Source organism: Castor canadensis, chromosome 11 (assembly GCF_047511655.1).
Source record: "Castor canadensis chromosome 11, mCasCan1.hap1v2, whole genome shotgun sequence".
In the NCBI taxonomy this organism is placed as follows: domain Eukaryota; kingdom Metazoa; phylum Chordata; class Mammalia; order Rodentia; family Castoridae; genus Castor; species Castor canadensis.
In genome coordinates this window covers 97,812,819-97,834,738 of record NC_133396.1, presented here as the reverse complement: position 1 = coordinate 97,834,738, position 21,920 = coordinate 97,812,819, and the positions used below count along the sequence as shown (strand labels likewise).

The 21,920-nt window shown below is 37.2% G+C and overlaps 1 long non-coding RNA gene across 1 annotated transcript in view; it reads right to left on the bottom strand.

Moving 5' to 3' along the window:
- Positions 1-20,841, bottom strand: part of LOC141413878 (uncharacterized) — a 63,594-nt gene extending 42,753 nt beyond the window's left edge. Inside the window, exon 1 of the long non-coding RNA XR_012438855.1 lies at positions 20,149-20,841. This is a non-coding gene — a long non-coding RNA (uncharacterized lncRNA). The remainder of the gene's footprint in view (positions 1-20,148) is intronic.
- Between the last annotated feature and the right edge of the window lie 1,079 nt (positions 20,842-21,920).

The window sequence follows — 21,920 nt, the reverse complement described above, 5'->3', positions numbered from 1 at the left end:
CTGCATCTTGCATAATATAAAGAAATTGGGGGGAGTTGCATCCTTTGCCACATGCTATTTGTTAGGAGAAAGCCAAGAGTATCCCCAACACTCTAAAGGAGGGGATTACACAGAGACAAAAGCATCAGAAAGTGGGCCTATGCAGGCCCACTTGGAGGTCATTCTAAGGTTTGTCTACCACTAGTATGATACTCAAAAAAATTGATGTTAAATATTTGCCTGGATCATGCATCCTATAGGAAACTTGTTACTACTGCCAATGATGTGTCTGGCAGTAGGATGGTGAAATTGATTCTACCATGGGCCTAAATGACAGCTAATAGGGTCTAAATAGGGTTGCTAGATTTTTAAGGAATGACAGCTCTTTTGATGTGATATACATCGTACAATAGTGAATTGGGTGGTCTCATTCTGTATTGCCCCCTTATCCCCTACTTCCCCCACTTTCTTCTTCTAGTTCATCATTCCCTTGAAATTCTGTAGACCTGATACCTCTTCTTCACAGTCAGCAGTTTTATAGATTAAAAAAAGGAAGTATCATAAATTAATTTCCCTGAAGCAGCCTCTTGGGAAAAGTGGGTGAAGTGAGCCAATATGGCAAGTTAAAGAGTATAGAACTCATCTCAGAGGTGGTCAATATGAGACCTATGGTCATTGTTGTGATATGGAGATATAGACCCAGCATATCTGGAAGTTAGAATTTTTAAATGGAGCCTGAAGATACATATATTTTTGTTGAAATGATGTGACCCAAGCTTATTTAGCACATTAGCAACAGATTCAATTAAAAAAATTCACATGGGGAAAATGAAACAAATCTGTGAATATGATAAGACAACAGAGTATCTGCAAATTTTCTGTGGTTGTTGGTGAAAAAATCCAAAACCTGGAAAAAAAACAAGATAATTCTTAGTGAATAAAGAAGGGGCTCAATGTTTGCTAAGTGAGTAACTGAATCAGAGTCCTCACTTTTTTCCTAGAGAGAATTCTTAGGCTTTACCAAACAAACTAGGTTGTTGTCAGTATCTCCATACAACTTGCTATTGGTATGCTTTATATCATGTTTACTTGTAAAAACCATGGCAATTGTATAAATGGTGCAGAGGAGAGAAGAAAATGAGCCTAGGTTTAGTTGAAATTGTTCATATTCTGTAAGATTATGCCATGAGTTAGTTTGGTGGTGATTATTACTTAACTCCTTCATTCTAGGGATAGGAAGCTTAATTGTCAGCATGTACTCTACTATCTGATAGTGCTTCATAAGCACTGAAGGAGTGAAATCACTATTACCATAAAATGAATTAAAATTGGACCCATGTCAGATGAGTCCTGGAAAACCAGCAAGTGAACAAGTCTAAACTTAACTACATTGTGGAAAGATTAAATGGTGTGGTGTGTGTGTGCATGTGTGTGTGAGTGTGTGTGTGTGTGTGTGTGTGTGTGTGTGTGTGTGTGTGTGCTTGTTTTATTAGGGGCATGGCCCTCAAAAATCCTATGAAGTCCCTGAATGAACTTTGAAGGAACAAAGTGAGGACAACTCTCTTAGATCAAGAGTCAAATTTTCTTCTATGTCTGCTGTGGGTGATTCAGGATGGCAAGAGTGGCTTATTGGGGTAAAGGGGCAGAGATTGTGAGGATTAAGACAATATAATATGATAAATTTAAAGAAGTTCAGAAATCAGGAAAAAACCTTTATATGGTACTTACAAACATTTCTGCACAGATTCTATGCTGAAACTCCCTTACTGTAAACTAATAGACTAGGAAAAGCACCATTTAAATATGTGTATATTATTTTATTACCTAAATATTCTTTCACTTAAAATGAAGTTGGCAGTGGCTGCTTCTGAGCAGTGGAATTCTGCAAACAAAGGTTGTAGGAAATTTTCTATGTGAAACTCTGACAAGTCAAGTAACCACTGGGTTGGTCACCTCTCTCTCCTTCTCCCTACTTTGACCTGATTGAAGATCTAGAACAAAGGCAGATACCATGACACAATCTGATCTCAATTTAGCCTCCAGGGAGAACAGCCAAGATGATTTAATGGATCTTTGTTCATCTCTAACTTCTACAGAGTTCAGCATGTCTCAGGCAATCATTGATTGTTTTAAAGAAATAATGTCTAGCCAGATCGTGATTATTATTACAATTAGTCTACTGCTTTCTAGCAGTCTAACAACTATCTCTTATGAGTAAGGATTAAGCACCAATGACAAATGGTTGTAGAATCCCAGAGTCCTATGAGTTTGGCACAGTTGTCCTGATCTTACTTGCCGTTATCTTTTACCTATGACAGTGTTGCAGAGTGCTTCAGGATTTATTCTTACTGTGAGTTAAATCATTTGCTTTGAGAGCATAGTGAATGGTGAAATCCTCTGTCTTCTGTTACTCACAACCTTCATGAATAATGGTCTTTCTTTTTGGAAGCCTTCTCTGAACACCTCTGGGTGGGATGATTCTCTTACTGTTTAACATATTGTTTATTCTCCAATTATAGCATGGCTTTTCTTATATTAATAGTGGGGTTTGTATTGTGGGGGAGAGATAAGAACAGTTTGAGAAAGGGATTGAGTTACCTCTAAATTCCCAGGGTATGGTAGTGGGGCATTATAGTACTTCATTAAATACAACTTCAAGAAATTTGGAAAATAAGTGAATGGTTCATTTGTCCTTATAGACATGAAAATGTATCGAAATGGATAGATCAAGATTTTAAAAAATCTGATTAAATTTTTATTTCACTAAAGCAAATTAAAAAGAGTACTGTACTATGAGCCAAAGATTTTCCCCTGGGCTCTGTTCAATTCTTTTTTTTTTTCCAAGAATGAACATAGAAATTTTATTATTTTTATTTTTTTTAATTTTGTTATTCATTTATTCACATGTGCATACATTGTTTGGGTCATTTCTCTGTTCAATTCTTCATTCAGCATATGTGTTCATTCATATTCCCTGAGCTCCTACTGTGTGATGAGCGCTGAGAATCTAGGGTGGCTGGAACAGATGAAAGACTGCATTGATAGAGCTTTGGTTAGAATACCAAACCTGATGAGTGTGGTGGTTTTGTTTTGCTTTTTCAAATGGCATCCTAAAGAGAAATCTATATTCATAGAATGTTGCATTCCTCTCTTCGCCTTCCCTCAGGCTGACCCTCTTCAGATAATTTCTGATACCTCTTCAGAAATCTAGGACCCAGGAAAGCATGATTTGAAAAAAGCAGCCAATAGTGCATTCTACAAAATATGGACTTTCCTTTAACGTTATGTCTTGTTTATTTATTTTTTGCAAACCAGTCATTTTCGAAACAGTGATATATCTGTTCTGAGCACTTTGTATAGTGTATCTCATTTAAGACTTGACAATCATCCTTAGAGGTGTTATCCCTGATACAGGCTAGCATTAGACATGCCACAAGAGGAAGGTGAAAATAAAGTGAAACAGGAAAATGTAGGAAAGAAAATAATTGCTGATTTTACACCAATGAACTATCACTTGCTACTATTAAAGAGATAAGCAAAAGTTCTAGAAATGATTCGAATAGATTGAACATAGTTCTAACTTTTGCATTGTTTTCAGGCTTTGTTTTTCTTTCTGACACATGATCCAGGGTTTCTGTCTGTATTATTGGAAGTATTGTTTGACAACAGAAGCCATCTGTATGTATCTGTGCATTTGTAGAGTTTTTTCTCTGCACAATAATAAATAAGAACTGAACTCATAACACCCTGAGTATACTTAATCTGATTAATCAAAGATAAAGTTATTAGAGGATTTTATTAAAAAGGGTCAAGGTAAACAATAACTGAGAGTCAATGAGACTGGCTCTTCAATATGAAAATAGCAGGGTCTGAGCGAGTTATTTGCAAGTGAACCTATTTTGCATTGTTAGTGTTATTTCTCTGTAGGTCTGCTGAATTTAGAATGCAACAGCTTTGATATAAATATAATTTAAACCCTTTTCTCCACCTTGGGCTTTGTTTTCTTCCCTCTCTTCCATAGTCCTCATTTTTGTTCTCTGGGATATGGTAGTGGGCAAGACTGTCTTTTGTTCCTTTTTGAATTGCTTCTGCCTGATAGAAGGAGCAGCTGGAAGCAGCCAGCCCTCAGGCCAGTAATGAATAAGCATGGATATCTAGGTCCTGATTGTAATCTTTTGTACAGATGGGCTTAGCATGGAGAGGCCAACCTGAAAGGTAAGAAGTCTGGAAGAGACACCTGTGGCATAGAAAGACATGGAATGAAGATGATATGCCTGCCTCTACCCTGGCTCTAAACAGACACCCACACAGCACATCTTCATCATGCTTCCTACATGCAAGGGACAGTCCTCACAGGAGTGGAGCAGCAGAGAAGAGCAATGGAGGGTCACAGTCTTTTAGGCGTCTTGAATTCTATAGATTACGAAGGGTTTTTGGATGTAAATACATAAGAAAAAACAAAAGAGGGAAAAAAAAACATGTTTGTGAGAAAATCTCTGGCAGTATTGTCCTAGTACTTACGACTGTCGACTTCTCCAGGATGTGTCTGTACATTGTTGGGGGGGGTGGTCTTAGCTTATAATGCCTGCAAAATATGAAATAACAATATTTGCTTTACAAAACTGTTGAGAAGGCTGGGTGTGGTGGCTCAAGCCAGTAATCCTAGCTACTTGGGAGGCAGAGATCAGGAGAATTGTAGTTCAAGGCCTGTCCTGGCAAAAAGTTCATAAGACCCCATCTGAACCAGCTGGAGGTGGATGTGGTGGCACATGCCTGTTATCCTAGCTACTAGGGGAAACCCAAATAGGAGGACCATGGTCCAAACTGGCCTAAGCATAAGGCAAGATCCTATCTCAAAAATAACTAACACAGAAAAGGCTGACAAAGTGACTGAAGTGATAGAGCACCTGCCTAGCAAGTGTGAGGCTTTCAGTTCAACCCCTACTACCACCACAAAAACAAAAACAACAACAACAAAAAACTGTTATGAAATTAAATATAAACAGTATTATTTAAGTGCCTGGGACAGGGTCTGGCACATGTTGAGTACTCATCAATAACAGCTATTGGAAAAGAGTCTGCTTGCTTCCTACTGAACATCTGTTCTCCCCATCATTCTGAGGAACAGAATACTTATTTATCTGAAGCAACAGTATACCCAGCATGAATGAATAAGTGAATGATCAGTCAAACATCTTTTTCCTAACTTCAGACACAGATAGCGATGGTTGGAGAGATGATGACGTCATTCAGCAGGCCTCTGAGGAAGTTCTTTAAAGTGGACCTACTTAGCTGGCTGCATGGCAAAGATGGCCTTTTGCTCTTTCTCCTCCTCTTGCTCAAATCTCCATCTGTGTGGCTGGAACTGTAGTAGCCATCTTGAGCAATGTGATAAAAGACAGACATGAAGATAGGTAAGACACCTAAAAAACTAGATAGCATTTGTTGCCCTCAATGCAGAGAAACTAAAGCAGATACTTTAAAGCAACTAAGGCCAACAGGAGAAGGGGACCAGGAACTAGAGAAAAGATTAGTTCGAGAAGAATTAACTTAGAAGGTAACACAAATGTACAGGAAATTAATGCGAGTCAACTTCCTGTATAGCTATCCTTATCTCAACTAGCAAAAACCCTTGGTCCTTCCTATTATTGCTTATACTCTCTCTTCAACAAAACTAGAAATAAGGGCAAAATAGTTTCTGACAGATAGCGAGGGGGTAAGGGGGGAGAGGGAGGGGGTGGGGAGGTAAGGAAAGAGGTGAGGGAAGGGAGGAGAAATGATTCAAACATTGTATGCACATATGAATAAAATAAAAATTTAAAAAAAAGACAGACATGGTAAAGATGGCAAGACCAACTTATAGGAGTCTTGTTCCTGGTTATCTGGAAGTCATGATTCCAACCCTGAATGATTTACCTTTAGAACACTTTCATGGCAGAAAAAAGCATAGCTTTATTACAGTGTTCTAGTTTTTCTACACTAACTCACTGATATGGATTATAGCAGTATTAGTAATTAAAAAGATAGACTCAACTTGCGTAAGCAGAAGGTCATTCTAATATGCTTACTGGATTGGTGGGTAGCACATTCAACTTTACAGGGAGTGATACAGTCAGTGAAGGTTGTAGAAAAATCAGTGGAAGCAGAGATTGTGGTTGATCCCTGTAAATCTGTGAACCCCCAAGAAATGTCAAGCAGATAAAACTTGTGCCATCCAAAGTAAACAATTAAGGATATTTCCATATTTTATATTTAACCCACATATGGCATATTGAAAACAAAAATAAATGCATAATTTCTAAGTATCTATGTTTTATAATTTATTTTTATTATTGTTGTACTGGGGGTATATTGTGACATTTACAAAACTTCTTACAATATATTACAGTTGAATTCATACCCCCACCCCGCCTCCATTATTCTCCTTTATCACCCTCCCCTCATTCCTGGAATAGTTTCAACAGGTCTCATTTTTCCATTTACATACGTGTGTACAGAATATTTCCATTACATTAATCCTCCTACCTCCTTTTTTTATATCCTCCCTCCTCCCACCAGTACCCACCCCCTAGAAAGTAACTGTTTTTGAAAAAAAAAGAAGAAAGAAAGAAATGGCATTTTTGTTTGTTAAGATAGTTAGTTATACAGGGTGTTTCATTGTGACGTTTCCATGTATATATGTATTATAACCCAATTGGTTCATCCCCTCTATTTTTCTCCTTCTTATGGTGATTTCAACAGTTTAAAAAATTCTATAGTCATTCTTGTTCAGGAATTACATCAACCATATTCACCTTCTTAACTTCCTTCTTTTACCTTCCCTCTCTCGTATGTGTCCTCCCCTTAGCGTGACCTGTTTTTCATAATATTCTATTATAATCCAGAAACTTAATAATATTTGGAGTATGATTAGTACCTTTTTAGGGAGCAAGCCAGGCTACTAGCTTTTTCTGCCATTTTTCTTATCTCAATAAATGGTTCATTCTCCCACCCCTTGTACAACTAATACCTTTCTTCCTTCATATCTCAACTGGAAATAATTCTTCCCTAAGGAGGCCTTCCCTTATCTCTTTGTCAACCACCAGCTACTGTTCTTGCTGTTAAAACTGTCCTTTCTTCTGGGTTATTGTTTCTGTGGTAGTGCCTGTCACTTCTACAATCATGTTCCCAGCACCTAATCCTGTGCCTTCTACTCAAAGTGCCCTTCTTAGATAATGAATGGACTCAATTGAGAATGTTCTTCCCTTGACTTACCAACAGTCAAATATTACTGAAGAGTTGACATGAGCAGTTTAGATTTCAACCTAAACTGCAGCCTGACCAAGAACTTAGTGATTCCACAATTTTGCTTGATGGGTTTTAGTATCAATATTACTTTTGACTTTTCTTCTCAAAGAAGTAAAAGACCATTTAATCAATTTTCTTGGCTGAAACAAGGGGGATTTCTGTGAACACTACCACCCAGGAGATAGAGAATTTCCTGACTGTCCATGCAGTAGGTAGGAAATCAGGTATCTCAAAGTATTAACAAGGGGAAACAATTTGTGCCTCCTGGGTGACAGCCCATTTTTTCCATAGCCCTCAGCCAAATGGGCAATCGGCAAAAGAGCCAGTTGAGTGAGATTGGCTATGCCTGTGAGACATGATCATCTGGTGAGCAAAAAAAAGTGTTCAAATTCACACCAGTTGGAGTGGGGCTGGGCCAATGCCCCTCAACTCACCATATTTAAGTGATTTGTTCCTCATATCTGGCACTGCAGAGAAGCCCTGATGGGCAGAATGAGGCCACAAACAACAAATGGATTGGGGGTAATGATTTCATGTCCTGTTAATATGTTCATTCAGTATTTTTTTTTATTTTTTAATTTAAAACTCTCTTCTGTAAGCTAATGCAATTGAATTACATGGTTTTATTTAGGAGAGATTAAGATAGACTAGAGGTAAAAAAAGGAATAAAAATTATCTTCTATAATTTAGCATGGTAATAATTCACTAGTGAAAATTCTCCTCCTGGAAAATTCACCATGCATTCTAACAAAGGAATTTTCATTTTTTGCAACTTATAACCAAGAATAAGTTCTCACTATACCTCATAAGCCAAACAGAGCCATCATCACTGATCACTCAAATGCCCTCAGAATGTTTTAATGTCACTACTCAATCACTTTGATAAGTGCCACTGATCTAAAATGTGAAACTTTCAGTCTTATGTCTCATTTTTGCAGCCCTGATTTTAAAAAACAAAAATTTTCAAGCATACTCAGATTTAATCATCCAGCTTCAATAACCACCACTGGTTTTTTTTGTTTCATCTGTGTTTTCCACTTTCCCCCACCTTTGTTATCTAGTTTATTTTTTTCTGGAGTAATTCCAAATATTTGAACTCATTTTACTTCTAAATGCTTTAGTTTGCATTTCAAAGATAACGCTGTCTTGTATAGTGAAAATGCTATTACAGCAGTGGCTCCTTATCTGTGGTTTTGCTTTCCAAGCTTTTCGTTACCCAAGGTCAACCACCGTCTGAAAATACAAAATGGAAAATTCTGGAAATAAACACTTCATGAATTTTTTTTTAAATCACATACAATTGATTATGGTGATGAAATCTTTCACCATCCTGCTCTGTTCCACGTGAGCTGTGACTCATTCCTTTGTCCATACTGTATATACTAGCCACCCATTAGTTATTAGTAGCCATCCTCTTTATCAGACCAACTGTTGCAGTGCTTGTGTTCAACTAATGATGTCGCCCAGGCTTGAGTAGTAATGGTGGTAATTCAGGCATGGGTCAGGAAAGCCCTAAAGTACTTCCTTCTAGTGGAAAAGTCAAAGTCCTCAGTAAGAAAACAAAAATTAAAATCATATGCTGTAAGAACAAATCTATCTGTGAAACTGTGAAGAAGGAAAAAGAAATTCTGCAAATTTTGCTGTCACACCCCAAATTATCAGTTATAGTCACAGTGTGTAGTACTTAGGATGGAAAAGGCATTATAAATGTATATATGTATGTAAAGTATAAAGTAAAAACATGGCATATATAGAGTTTAGTACTAGCTGCAGTTTTAGTCACTGGGGGTCTTGGAACATCCTTACCCCTCTCAGATAAAGGAAGACTACTATCCTATACCTAATAAAGCTAATAATAATTCCTTATTACCACTGGCAGAATAGATCAGGTGGTACAGTACCTGTCTAGCAAGCATGAGGTCCAGAGTTCAAATCCCAGTCCTGATAAAAAAGTGTACTCCTTAATACCATTTAATACCCAGCATATTTAATTGCCCTGTTTGTCTAAAATAATATATTTTATAGTTGTCATGTTTAATCAGAATATATTAGATTATGTATATAAATATCTTCCAAATTTCTCTTAATCCAGAACTGTCTAGTGTCTCCCCATTTTTTATTTACTTTTCTGTTTTTCTGCCTATTGATTGACTTGTTGAGGCAAGCTGGGCAGAGCAGTCCATATTCTGTGCCTGTCTGATCATAGAGTTATTTAACTAGTTTCTCCATTTCTTATATTTCCTTTAGACTAAAAGTTAGATCTCAAACTTTGATTGGATTCTGGTTCAATTTAGTCTTGGAATACTTCATTGTTGGCATTGAGTTCTTGGTAATATTTCATATTTGGAGGCCAACAATGTTTGGTGAGGTAAAATTGAACAGGGACTCCAAATTACTCTGATGTTTTGACTCAGTGACCCCTTTTCACAATAGGAGACTTGTCTAGCTCCCTACCTCCCATGCTACTGACTCAGTGTTTATAATGACTTCATAGTGGATTTCTGAGAGCAATCTGTAAAATACCATCTCAAGTCTTGCATCTAAACTGGTCATATACGTGGTGATCAGGATAGCGTATCATTGGCTTCTGAAGGATCTTTGGAGCGTTCATAGGACAAATTGTTCTGCTAAATTTAAATTACGTTAGAGAAATTGATGGATTGACAATCCCACATGGAACAGATTATCTATAGTTTCTAGAATAAAGCACTTCATGTTCATCTCTCTGTCTATAAATAGAGTTGGATAAGTTATGTCTATATCTTCTTCAGTTTCATAAGTCTATAGTTTCATGTTCTGTATACAATGATCCTGTACTTGTTTCTGTGCATGAGAGTAAGTGTCACTGTGTACCATGATGGGTGTGATTTCAGTGTTAGAAATGTTTCTGCCCCTTAATAATGGAAATATATATTCAAGATTCTGGCATGGTGTCAAGCATTTGAGTTATTTGCTCACGCTGACACTTTTAAGTTCTCATTTTCTATCAAGAGAGGATGGAAGGGTCACAGAAAGGGAGGAAGGGAAAAACAGAAAACCACAACAACTTGCTCTAATGAAGGCAGCAAAGTAAAAACAAGAAACATCTTCCCACCTACCTTCGCTAGTGCCTGCGTTCTCACAGACTTGAATTCTAAGTCTGTGAAATGGCTGACAAAAGATCACATATCTCACCCTTCCCTCCCACCACGCACATTAAAGATTTTGGACTGGTAGATAGCAGAAAAACTTGTAGTGTTCAGATTGGCAAGGAGAACTCTTGGGAAGACATGAGGGCTGTCTTTAAGTGTCTGAAGCTTTCTCATGTAGAAGAAAAATTAGAATCATTCTGTATGGTTCCCCATTCACAGAACACAGCAAAGGCCAAAGAATGAGACAGAAAGGGAGGCACAATTCAGCACGAAATTGGGAAGTACTTTACTAGAGTAAGTTTACAAGCTAATCCTAAAACATAGTTGGAAAACATCCCCATTAGCAAGCATCTCTCTTTATGGAAATGTTCAAGTTGAAGTTGAATGCCTGGCTACCTAAACTTCTGGCTTTGGGTGGCAGGTAAGACTGATAGTATAGTCAATGCTACGTGCTTACTTGCTGGTGATACAGTCCTTCCTATTCTCTTCAGCCCCATTTTCTCCATGAAAGTTTCACTCAAAACTTTTGTGAATACCAATTTCTCCTTTATCTGATTTTTTCGCATATTAATTCTTTTTTCCATACACTACAGTGCTTCAGATTAGCACTTTGTTATATACTGTACTTAGATTTGTCTCCAGCTGCTTCATATATATTGCTACCATCTCCCCTCCCTTCTGTAGGATTGCATGCTCTTCTCTATTGTGGGAACTGTGTAATATGTTCTTCTTTTATGTCCCCCATGGTGCTGTGTTCATGACTGAACACATGGTTTGTGTTCAATAAATACATGTTGAAATGGATTGAATTGATGTTTAGGGACTTCCATGCAAAGCTGCACTGAGAAGGCTTCACTCTGAAGGGAAAAAACATCCAACTTCATTCTCCATCATGGCTTTCCTTATTGCTTCCATAGCTGCTCAATGCTTTCTTCCTGGCTCCCAGCCTCCTTCATTTTCTGTCTACCTCTCCAGATCCTCCTTCCTACAACCCACTTCAGCTTAAGCAAAATAGTTGTCTTTGGTTTTCACTATACTTCTGGTCAGTTCATCTTTTTTTTTTTTTAGGGGGCAAAGGAAGGATTTTTATCAGAAACCTTTGTTGAAGTAGCTGAAGCAAAAATAGTTTTTCCTCTCATTTACTATTGGGATAAAGGCAGCAAAATGAAAAAACACATAAATACACAAACACACACATGCAAAGGGCTCTGAAGTTGTGATTCCAGTCTTGCCTCTACAAGTGTGCTAGCAGTGTGATCCTGTGCAAGTTACGTTATCTCTGTGCCTCTGTTAATGTGACTATAAAATGGAGATAACAACACTTGCCCTTTTGATCTCAAGAGAATTCTGTGGCAATGAAGTGAGAAAGTGGGTGAGAAAATACTATGTAAATTATAAAGTACGTGGATATCTAGTCTTGTGGTTTCTTTTCTTTTTAATAATGTATCAAAAGCAAGGCAGCCTTCCCCGTCTCTGATAGATTTGTCATGTACAAATTGAAAGTAGATAATCCTCTGCAGGTGATTGAGATGTGTTTTTCTCTCAGTGCCTTGTGGGAAGAAAGGAATCCCAGAGCAAAACTAAAATCAAATGATCTGCTCATCTATTTTAAAGTTTACAGAAAGCAGTGGCCACTGCATTGCTAAACGTATAGAATCTAGACATGAAAGCCATGGAAGATCAATTCGTTTCTGTGAGTTTGCTTCTTGAAGATCAGCATTCTCATTCCAAATTTAAGTGTACAGGTTTTTGTTCTCTGTCCTTAATTCTAATGCTTTCATGTCACAGCACTAAACTCCACAGCTGACAAAGTAGTTTTAAAAAATATTCTTTTATAAAAACATAGAAAGTCATTTTTTGAGAGACAAAGAGTGGTGGTTGAAATGTTTGCTGTCCCTGCGTAATTTGCTAATGCATTCAGAAACAAGAGCATAACATCAGTGGCAAGGGAAAAATATTAAATGATTTAAATGTATAACCTGTTATTATGAAATACATGAGGTAATGCTTAATTTAGATTTTCACTATCTTTGGATTGTCACACCCTATGGAAATGATAAACATTCCACTAATTTAAGAATTTTTTCAATTTATTTTTTGCATAGAACCAAATATAAAACCTCATCATTCATATGTGCCAGCTCTGGTGTCCCCAGACTCTCCTTATGACAACCTTTGATGACATCTGCAGCCTACTTCAAGTTGTGTGGTAATCTTGACCAGAAATGGTATGTTACCTGTCTACACCCCTCAACTGTGGGGCTTTGTGGTTACAGAATGAGAGTTTGGGGTGTAGTTAACAAATGCATTGACTCAGCATTCCCATATCTCCTCAGCTGTAACTTTCTCATCTGTGTTGATGTGGTTTTTATCACATCTTCTGCTTTGTTTTCCTTGCTTAGCACTTTGTATCCTACCAGACAAGAGTTTGAAGATAAAAACCTGATTACCTGGGAAACTATTATGTCCTTGACTTAGCCATTTCCTGGAATCCTGGAGCGCATTCTTTACCATCCTCACAAACTGTTCTAAGTGTATGGGCCATGCTAAAACAGCATCGGGAGTCACAAAGGATGGTCCCCATCCCTTGCCCCTCATGCTACCCATGGTCTTCCCCTACCTGACATGCTAATATCCAAGAGTAAAAAAAAATGCAAATGTAACAAACACATTCATTAAGTCAGTTATGTTTTAAGTTGAGCTCTGCCCCCCACAGAGGCAGACATTTGTCTTATGAACTCACATTGTAGTCCCTGATGTTAAGGCAAAACTACTGCCTACATCCCTGCTGCATTGGATGCCTCTTCTCAGCTGAAAATTCTGCACCTTCCCGACCACTAGGTGGGTTAGTGTCTATAACCTCCTTTCTGTTCCTTGATTCTGCTCCTTCTGCTACAGACTATAAGGACACGTTCATCTCTGTGTACTCTACCCTACAACACTCCAAAGAAGGAAAGCAAGATGAACAAAACCCCATGCAGCTAAGTCTACGAATTGTAGCAAGTACTTTTTCCACTATCACCTATAGCATAATTCGTAACATATCTTTTATGTAATATGACAAAACTAAATACAACCCTGGGTTGGTTTCTTTAATGAATGAGATTTCATATATAGCCCCATGGAGAAGGTTTAAAATCTTTAAAAGAAGATAGGAATCATCTATAATTTATTTCATATCTCCTAAATCACTTGTATGCTCTTTGAATTCAGTCCTTCTCAAATAATAAATAAAATACAATGAAGAGAAAGAAGAGTGTCTTTAGAATTAGGACACCAGGTTTCTCATACCAAGTTTAGCAATGTCTTATGACTGTGATAAACCCTATTTTTTTGAATTTCAGTCTAATTATCTATAAAAACAAAGGAAGTAGACCAGCGTATATGCAAAGGTCCTTATAGCTCTAACATTTAATAGCGGAATTTAATTTAAAATCCGGGTCAACAGTTGCAGTAATAAATGTTATCAATTAGAAAACTCAGTTTATTCTGAATTAAGGTTAAAAGCTAATATTGGTATTTCAATGTAGCTGAAATTACTGCTACTGTATATTAATACATGTTTTCTTCAACAGCAGTATGGTAATTCCTGGCCTGAATGACAAATGTGTACTTATTTCTTATTCTTAGGGGTATATCCTTTATTGCCATGATTGTAAAGTAGAGATGTCATATAAAGAGTGCTAGACTGAGTAATTTGAGGATATCTTTATCCCTTAGGCAAGTTATTCTACCTATTCAAGATTCTGGGCATAATTATAGTGATCTCACATATTTCATGGACTTGTGAGACCTATAACTTATGAGAAAGCAATTTGTAAACATTGTGTACTAATCACATACAAACCAGTGTAAAATGTGTTTCTTAAACCAAACAAATGTATTGTCACTGTTATGTACAGTAGGGATGGCAAATCCAATACTTAAAAAGTCGGGTGTTGACATAAACTGATGAAGCAGGTTGGTGATACATGATAAATGGTTTCTTACACAGCTCTACAAACATAATATTAAGTTGGTAGACTATGGAAAATTACAAAGTACATGCCATCCAAACAACTACTGGATACTAATCTAGGGTGGCCATTGCTATGTAGAAAGGCCAATCCAATGTGTGAAGAATTTGTAGGTTTGGGGGGCATCAGGAAACCCAGATTAGTAGCTATAATTTCTCAGAATTTAGATGTTGGCAACTGGTTAAAATTGAAAATATTATATGAATTAACTGTAGATACATCAAACAAACATACTCTACAAGTCAGGTTTGGCCTGAGGGCCACCAATTTTCAACTTCTAGCTAAGTTTTATCTATTCCTATAACTCAAATCCTTTCTGAACACACAAGTCATGGTGAGGACTGTTTCTTGCACCCACAGGGATTTAATTTGGGGTTTGGGTGAGTGAAGCAAGAGACCTCTGGAGAAATATGGGATGACAGTTCTAAGAAATGTACAATGCAGGGCTGTTGAACAAACTTGCATGTGGTTGACCACTAGCAAGGAGATTCCCTGGACGCCTGTGGAAAGGCTACCAAAATGATAACCTGCAATGCACAGTTAGCTTCTATTATAGAGCACACAGCACACTCAGTTTCTATATCCCACAAAATTTTGTCTCTTATTGGGCCTATACTACAGATAATTTCTGAAGCTATCATGTAATCTTAGTATAGAGTAGACTGTTGGCTTCATGAACACTGAGTGTTTCATTTATCTTTGAATTTTCTGTGGTGTTGAATATATCTTACATGTATGTTCAATAGGTCTTGCTGAATACTGAAGAAATCTATGAATTCCTTCAGAACATAGTAAATTTGGGGCCAGGAACAGTGGCTTGTCTCTGTAATCCCCATTATTCATGAGGCAGAGATAAGAATTATCCAATTCACAGTAATCAAGCCAGTTGAAATCTATGAAAATCTATGAAATCAATAATGATGCCTATTGAATACAAATCCTTTTGAGAATTCAGGGCTCATCTTTATATTTTTTTCCTCTAAGACAGCCTGAGCCACAGTCTTTAGCCAGTTTTTTGTCGTCAGGTTCATTTTCTGACATTTAAAATGCAGAATAGTTGCTCTGTCCTGCAAAACTGGGTTTCAAAATGACTCCAGGTCTATTTTACTCTATTCCACTCATGGGCATGTTCCTGATTTTGCGAGGTAACACTCATCCAGTTCCAGAAAACCAGGGGTGTAAAGAAGAACAATAACACAGTCTTTTAGTGGGAAATTCCAAGAAACAAAGCCAGTTTCTGGAGTGGATGAGATTAAGTTAATTTTGAAGTGCATTTTCTTTGCTTCTGCTCAGAGATAGAAGAGAAGAACTACCCTGGAAGCAAGAAGACAGGTGCTCCGGAATTTCGATAGGTGTCTGACAGGCCCACATCCATCATTTAGTCCACTGTGAGAAATGGTGATCGGAGACTGATGTTATCAAACTGCTTAATCTCACTCTCATCACATTGCCTTTTCCTGAACCCTGCAACACAGTGTTCCGGAAGAGAGACAGTCATACATTTGCTTCTGACGGCAGGCTCTGATCATAAGCTACCAGGGCCAGTTCTGGGTCTACTTGTGAAGTAGAAGTATATCTTTAGTGTGCTTAGCCCCTTTATATTGGCTGTACACTTATTTGCTTATTCAGTCAACATACATTTATTCAGTCAACATACATTCATTGACCAACCTCTCTGGCTAAGCACAGTTCTATTCCTAGGGATCTAAATCTGAATCATATATTTATGAATAAATGATGTATGAGTGAATAAACAAGAGTCACAGTCCCTGCCTCTAAGGCACTCCCAGTCCTTCCCTGTAGAGAAGATAGACTAGTAAAGATACTATTATAGTTCATGATGGTGAATGCCATGATGGAGCTTGGGTATGATGTAATGAAACCCCTTTAGGTATACCAAAGAGTTTCCCTAAGGGGCTCATGGAAGACTTTGCCAAGTGGAGAGATCTTGTGGGCAGTTGTACATAGCAGCCAGCCTCTCAAATGGTGGTTTAAGAAGATTTGAAGTCTTCAGTCAGTAGACATCTGGTTCAACCCTTGAGTGGATGAGATCACTAGGGATGGAGAGACAGAGTAAGGGATAAGAAAAGGCTGGAGGTCAGAAGCCTGGGGAATGACAACCTGAAAGGGCATTCCCTGGGCCTAAGTCTCTTCCTGAATCAGTGTAGCCTGAATTCCTAACTTTTATCACACCAATACCCTGTGTTTTCAGTTTCAATGCCTGCAATCCTGATGAAATTATGTCTCTTGGATTTTTCCTTGTCTAAGAGAAAAAGATTGGTATTATTTAAATAGTTAGTCTTCAGTGGCAGATCTAGGGAAAGTTGCAGCCGCTGGGTGATATTAAATATGTAACCGTGGCTGAAATTCTGATTCTGGGCTTCCAAAAATGAAGCAAAAAGTGAGGGAGTATTTTTCAAGGCAATGAGTTTTGCCTATTGGCCGTGAAGTTATAATTCTGATTCCCTCTTGTATATGGGTGAAGTCTGGCTCATCCACTGTATCTGTAAGCATTTCAGGAATAAGAATCTATTATTGCCATACTAGACCTATTACGAGAATAGAACACTAGTTGCTATTATTGGCATTATTATTATTAGCCAAATCAGGCACTGAGACAAATTACTTATGTACATTGTTTTACTCACTTTTTAAAACACAAATTTTGGGTAAAGTAGCAAGAAGTATGATGAACATTTTAGTTTGGTTTATACACAAAAATATTTGAAAATGTCACTCCAGGAATTGGAGGCTATATTAGGCTACTACATAAATAAAAAATTATAATACATAATGTTTTACAAAAACTAAAAAGACACAGATTAATTATCTTAAAATAAACTGACTTCTTATTGGAGATGTTCAAGTAAACAGCAAATAGTTGGTATGCTTCTCTCATGTCATGGTAATAATTCTGATGACTTTCTTATTATATTATAAACCATGGCTGCCTGCCCTAAGGAAAAAAAATATGCTCTAATGCCCGTCCAAGATAATTTTTGTCATCTTAAAAGGATGTGTGCTTCATTGGATAAATCAAATAAATGAATTTTCATTTGGACTTCCATCTGGTGTGCTGGAGAAGAAACCAAGCAAGATTTAGGAAGTTCCTTGTCTTTCTGAGGGCAGTCCCCCATGTGACCTTGTGCAGGTCATTTACTCTGCTTGCACAGCAGCATTTGCTACAAATATTTATTAAAGTGAGGAATTCTTCATAGAAAAAAATCATCATATGACTGGGTCCTCTGGAGAATTCTGGAAATTTTGAGCTATAAATTCTAGATGAGAGCTTGTAAGGACAAGGAACAAAGCACATGGTGTTTACTGCGCTTCCCCTCCTGCTTCCCATTAGCCATTCCTTCCCTTTCAATCATTTAGAGGTACTTTTCCAGCTGCAAGTATTCTCCTTCAATAGCTACAGTAATCATAATTTATCATCTTTATTTAGTAATACTAATTTATTGAGTCCTTAGTATGGTCTACATACACTGTTCTAAATGATTTCCATACATCAAGTCATTTTACTTTCACAAACACCCTATGAACAACATATATTATCACTTGCAATATACAGGAAAAGAAACTGGACACAAAATGTTTTAACAACTTACACACTATCATAAGAGTTCTGAAAGACCAGGGTGCGATTCATCCCAACCAAGTTGACTCCAAACTCTACCTTTTCAATCTACATGAATTGACTTCTTCTAGAGTGTATTTCTGTCACAGTGTTCAGAATAACTCATTACATGTGTGTTCACTTTTATCACTCTATGCCATTGTTCAAAACCCTTGAGGGAAAAGAATATGGTTTATTTGTTTGCTTAGGTCTTAGTTAAACACAGTGAAGGACCTTATGATGGTTGAATGAAGGTATAATTGCATTCCCTAAAAAAGTGACCCAACTTTGAAAATAATTCAAGAGCCCCATGAGTCAATGACAGGCTTCAGGGTGCTATCCATGACTCCCTCACTTCCAAGAATTATACATTATAGATAAGCTTTTTTTCACCCTGCAGGGAAGGACTTTACGCCTCTCAAAAAAATCTGAAAAAAGTCTGTGTCCCCCCAAAATTTAAAGGTTAAGTTTCAGCCTCTGAGCAATCAGCCATTGGGAACAACTTTCCTACCTGACTTGACTACAGGTAGAATTATGCTAATCATTATTATAGGAGTTAAATGGTCAAGTTTTTTGCCATTAGAATGCTGACCTATAACAAGATACTAACTAATTACATATAGAGAGAGCCAATTTTTAATCTATTTGAAACTATTATAATTTGTAACTATTAGAATGAAAAGACTATTGAAAGTAAAAATTTATGTTGTTTAATTGAATGATTCTTTCTAAGGAATATTTTATTTATGTGTTTCATGTTGACCAATATTCATGGACTTATTTTTTCCATGTGGAAGATCAATTGCACAAGAATTGATAAAATTGATCAGGTATTAGTGCATGTCACTCTTTTAAACGGATAAAAAAGCAAGAATAACTTTATAATTAGTGTTTTTCACTTTGATGTAGCCTATAGTAGCATGCAATCTATTTTTTCTTCATGAGTTTCTGTTGCTACCATCTAATATAAGTCTTTTTTAAGAAAAGCTATAAGCTCTTCTTATTTTGACTGGATTAATTTGCCACTTGGGAAATACTTGTTTTCTAAGATTTGAGAATTCCTTGGGTGTATAAGAAGGTGATAGAAGAAAGACTCAGAAGCATCAATTAAATTAAATATAACAGGAATTTATTGAACATATTATGTTTGCCTAGAAATATACTGAGGATCTGGGAAGGAGCAGAAGATATAGTCTTTTTCTTAAAAAAATCTTGTGTTCTGGAATGAACTTTATATACATCCTTAAATATTAGAGCTTAGTTTAGGGTTGATGTATAGGAAATAAAATGCCTTCAGTAAATACTTCAAAATGTAAAGCTTTCTGAAGCAGTGTTCTGAAAGTGAATGAAAATGAGATGAAGGTAAATGAGTAGAATTTGTTGTAGAAGACACTTGTGGTTATCTACCAGAACTTAGTAAATATGGGGTTATTTTGTGGTAGTGGAAATAAAGATGAAAGAATGGAAATAAGAGATACCTAGGGGGAATGCACAGTTTGGAGCATGTTATTCAATTCAGTCACAAGAGTCTAGCCAGGCTCACAGTTCTTTCTAGAGAAATGGTCTCACTCACATTTTGGCTAAATAAATAGTCTTGTGTTTATCAACATATGCCCACCACCTTTCTGCACATAGTTAATTCATCCAATAATACACTTCTTTCACAGGCCAGTCAGTCTAAATCCAGGTTAGAAATTTACCGGGTGTTAAATGATAAGTCAGTCAAAATCCTTCTGTATGAAACTTAAACTAAAAATTGCCAGGTGAGGACAATCAGCTATAAGATTGAAACTGAAAAGATGCTTCAAGACAAAAACAAGGAGGCTATGAGTCATGTTAGAATTGGAGTATATTATTTGGCTATATTTTCTCCAAAATTATGATGACATAAATGTATGTATGCTATGTCAAGCCAGGAGTTAACTAGCAATCCAGAGCTAGTGTGTTAACCTGTGTTTTCCCAAACACATACCTATAACAAAAACTTATTTTCAGATGTTTATTAGGTTCAAAATAGTAAAGGAGGAAAAACCATTTCAAGGATACAATTACCAAGCAATAGAGCCTTGATTTCACTGGAACCTCTTGAAAAACTTATGGAATTGTTTCAACTTACCAGAATTGTGCAGTCAAAGAATGAGAGGTGAGAGTATTTGTCTGCTGTGCCCAGTCTCACCATTTGAGGCTTGTTCCAAGGGGTGTTAACGGTCCAATTTCTTAAAGGAGAATGCATGCAACCAAAACAAATTTCTGCTAGTGTTTGAAGTGTTAGGGGCACTCCAGAGTGGAACATTCTTGAAGGAACGCTTTGCAGCTAGTATCGGATTTCCTGAAGCCAACATGAAGTTTCTTCCTGTTGTCATGGCAAGAAACATAAGCTCACCTGATGTGGGTGGAGACCCCAAAGGCATGTGACACAGTCTAGACCTTACATTGTCCAAAATAGTTCATGTATACACAAAGTCCAAGCTGTCAATGAATAGATGTACTCAAGGTAGATGTTGGCTGCAACCCTTATAAAAGATTTAATAAACAAAGGTTAGGAAGTAAGTCTCAGTCTCTTTGCTATCCCGGGTCCAGAGGCTTTAACTGATATTAAAAATATCTTCTTTCTTCCATACATTCTAGATTTCCCCCACTCTTGCCTGCCACTTCAACTGAAAGAAGTTGCTTGTGTGGTAGAATAACCAACACCTTCATTTCTAAGTGGTCTGAGTGTACAGTTTCTCTTGACCTTTTTAGAGAATGACTGCTGAAATTATCTCTTCACTGTTAACCAAGGATATCTAGAGCAATTCTTGGCCACAAAAACCATGGCTTTGTTCCAGAATCTTAAGAGTGTGGGCTTCCCCATTCAAAACTGTTATCTTGTAAATCATACAATAATTTGGTCAAAGCAACATTCCCAGGTATAACATATGCACCTCCAAAGTTCAAAGGGGCTTAATCAATTTTTGCTGCTATAACAGAATACCTCAGACTGGGAAAATTATAAATAATAGGAGCTTATTTTGCTCACAAGTTTAAAGGTTAGGAACTCCAAGAGCATGGCACTGGCCACTGGTGGCAGCTTTTGTTCTGTATCATAACATGGAGGAAAAGAGAATGGGTGAAGACTAATTATCCTTTCATCAGGAGTCCACCCCTATGATAAGTAATCCACCCCACCAATAACAATGTTTGTTATTTGCTCATGAATACAGAACTCTCATAACCCAACGACCTCTTAAAAGTCCAGCTCTTTTTATATTTTTAGGGTACTGGGGTTTGATCTCAGAGCCTATACCTTGAGCCACTCCACCAGCACTTTTTGTGAAAGTTTTTTTTTTTCTTTTAAGATAAGATCTCACAAACTATTTGCCCAGGCTGGCTTTGAACTGAGATCCTCCTGATCTCTGCCTCCTGAGTAGCTATGAGTACAGGCATGAGCCACTGGCACCTGGCTCCCAGTTCTTAATATTGCTATAATAACAATTTAGTTTCAACAGGAATTTTGGAGACAGCATTCAAACCATAGCAGAGGCCTCAAGTGCAGAGTGCATGTAAATTCCAGATTTTTTTGGCTCCATAAACTTTACCGATGTGGTAAGTCTTTGAAACTTTTGAGGCTTTATCTTCCACACTTCTGGCATGCATATGTCTTCTTAAGGTATCAGAATTGCTTACCTCTTGCTGTCCACTAGGTCCAGTTAGCATCATGATTAGGCAATTAAGGACTAGCAATGATGATTCTGAGGAATGTCAAGATAATTCAGGTATAGTGTGGCAGAGAGCAAAAGATGTACATTAGTACTGGAAGAGACAATGGATGTGCTAAAGATGGTCAGTTATTATCTCTGTGTACATGCAAATAGCATCTGATAGTCAGAAAAGAACACATTTGCTAGA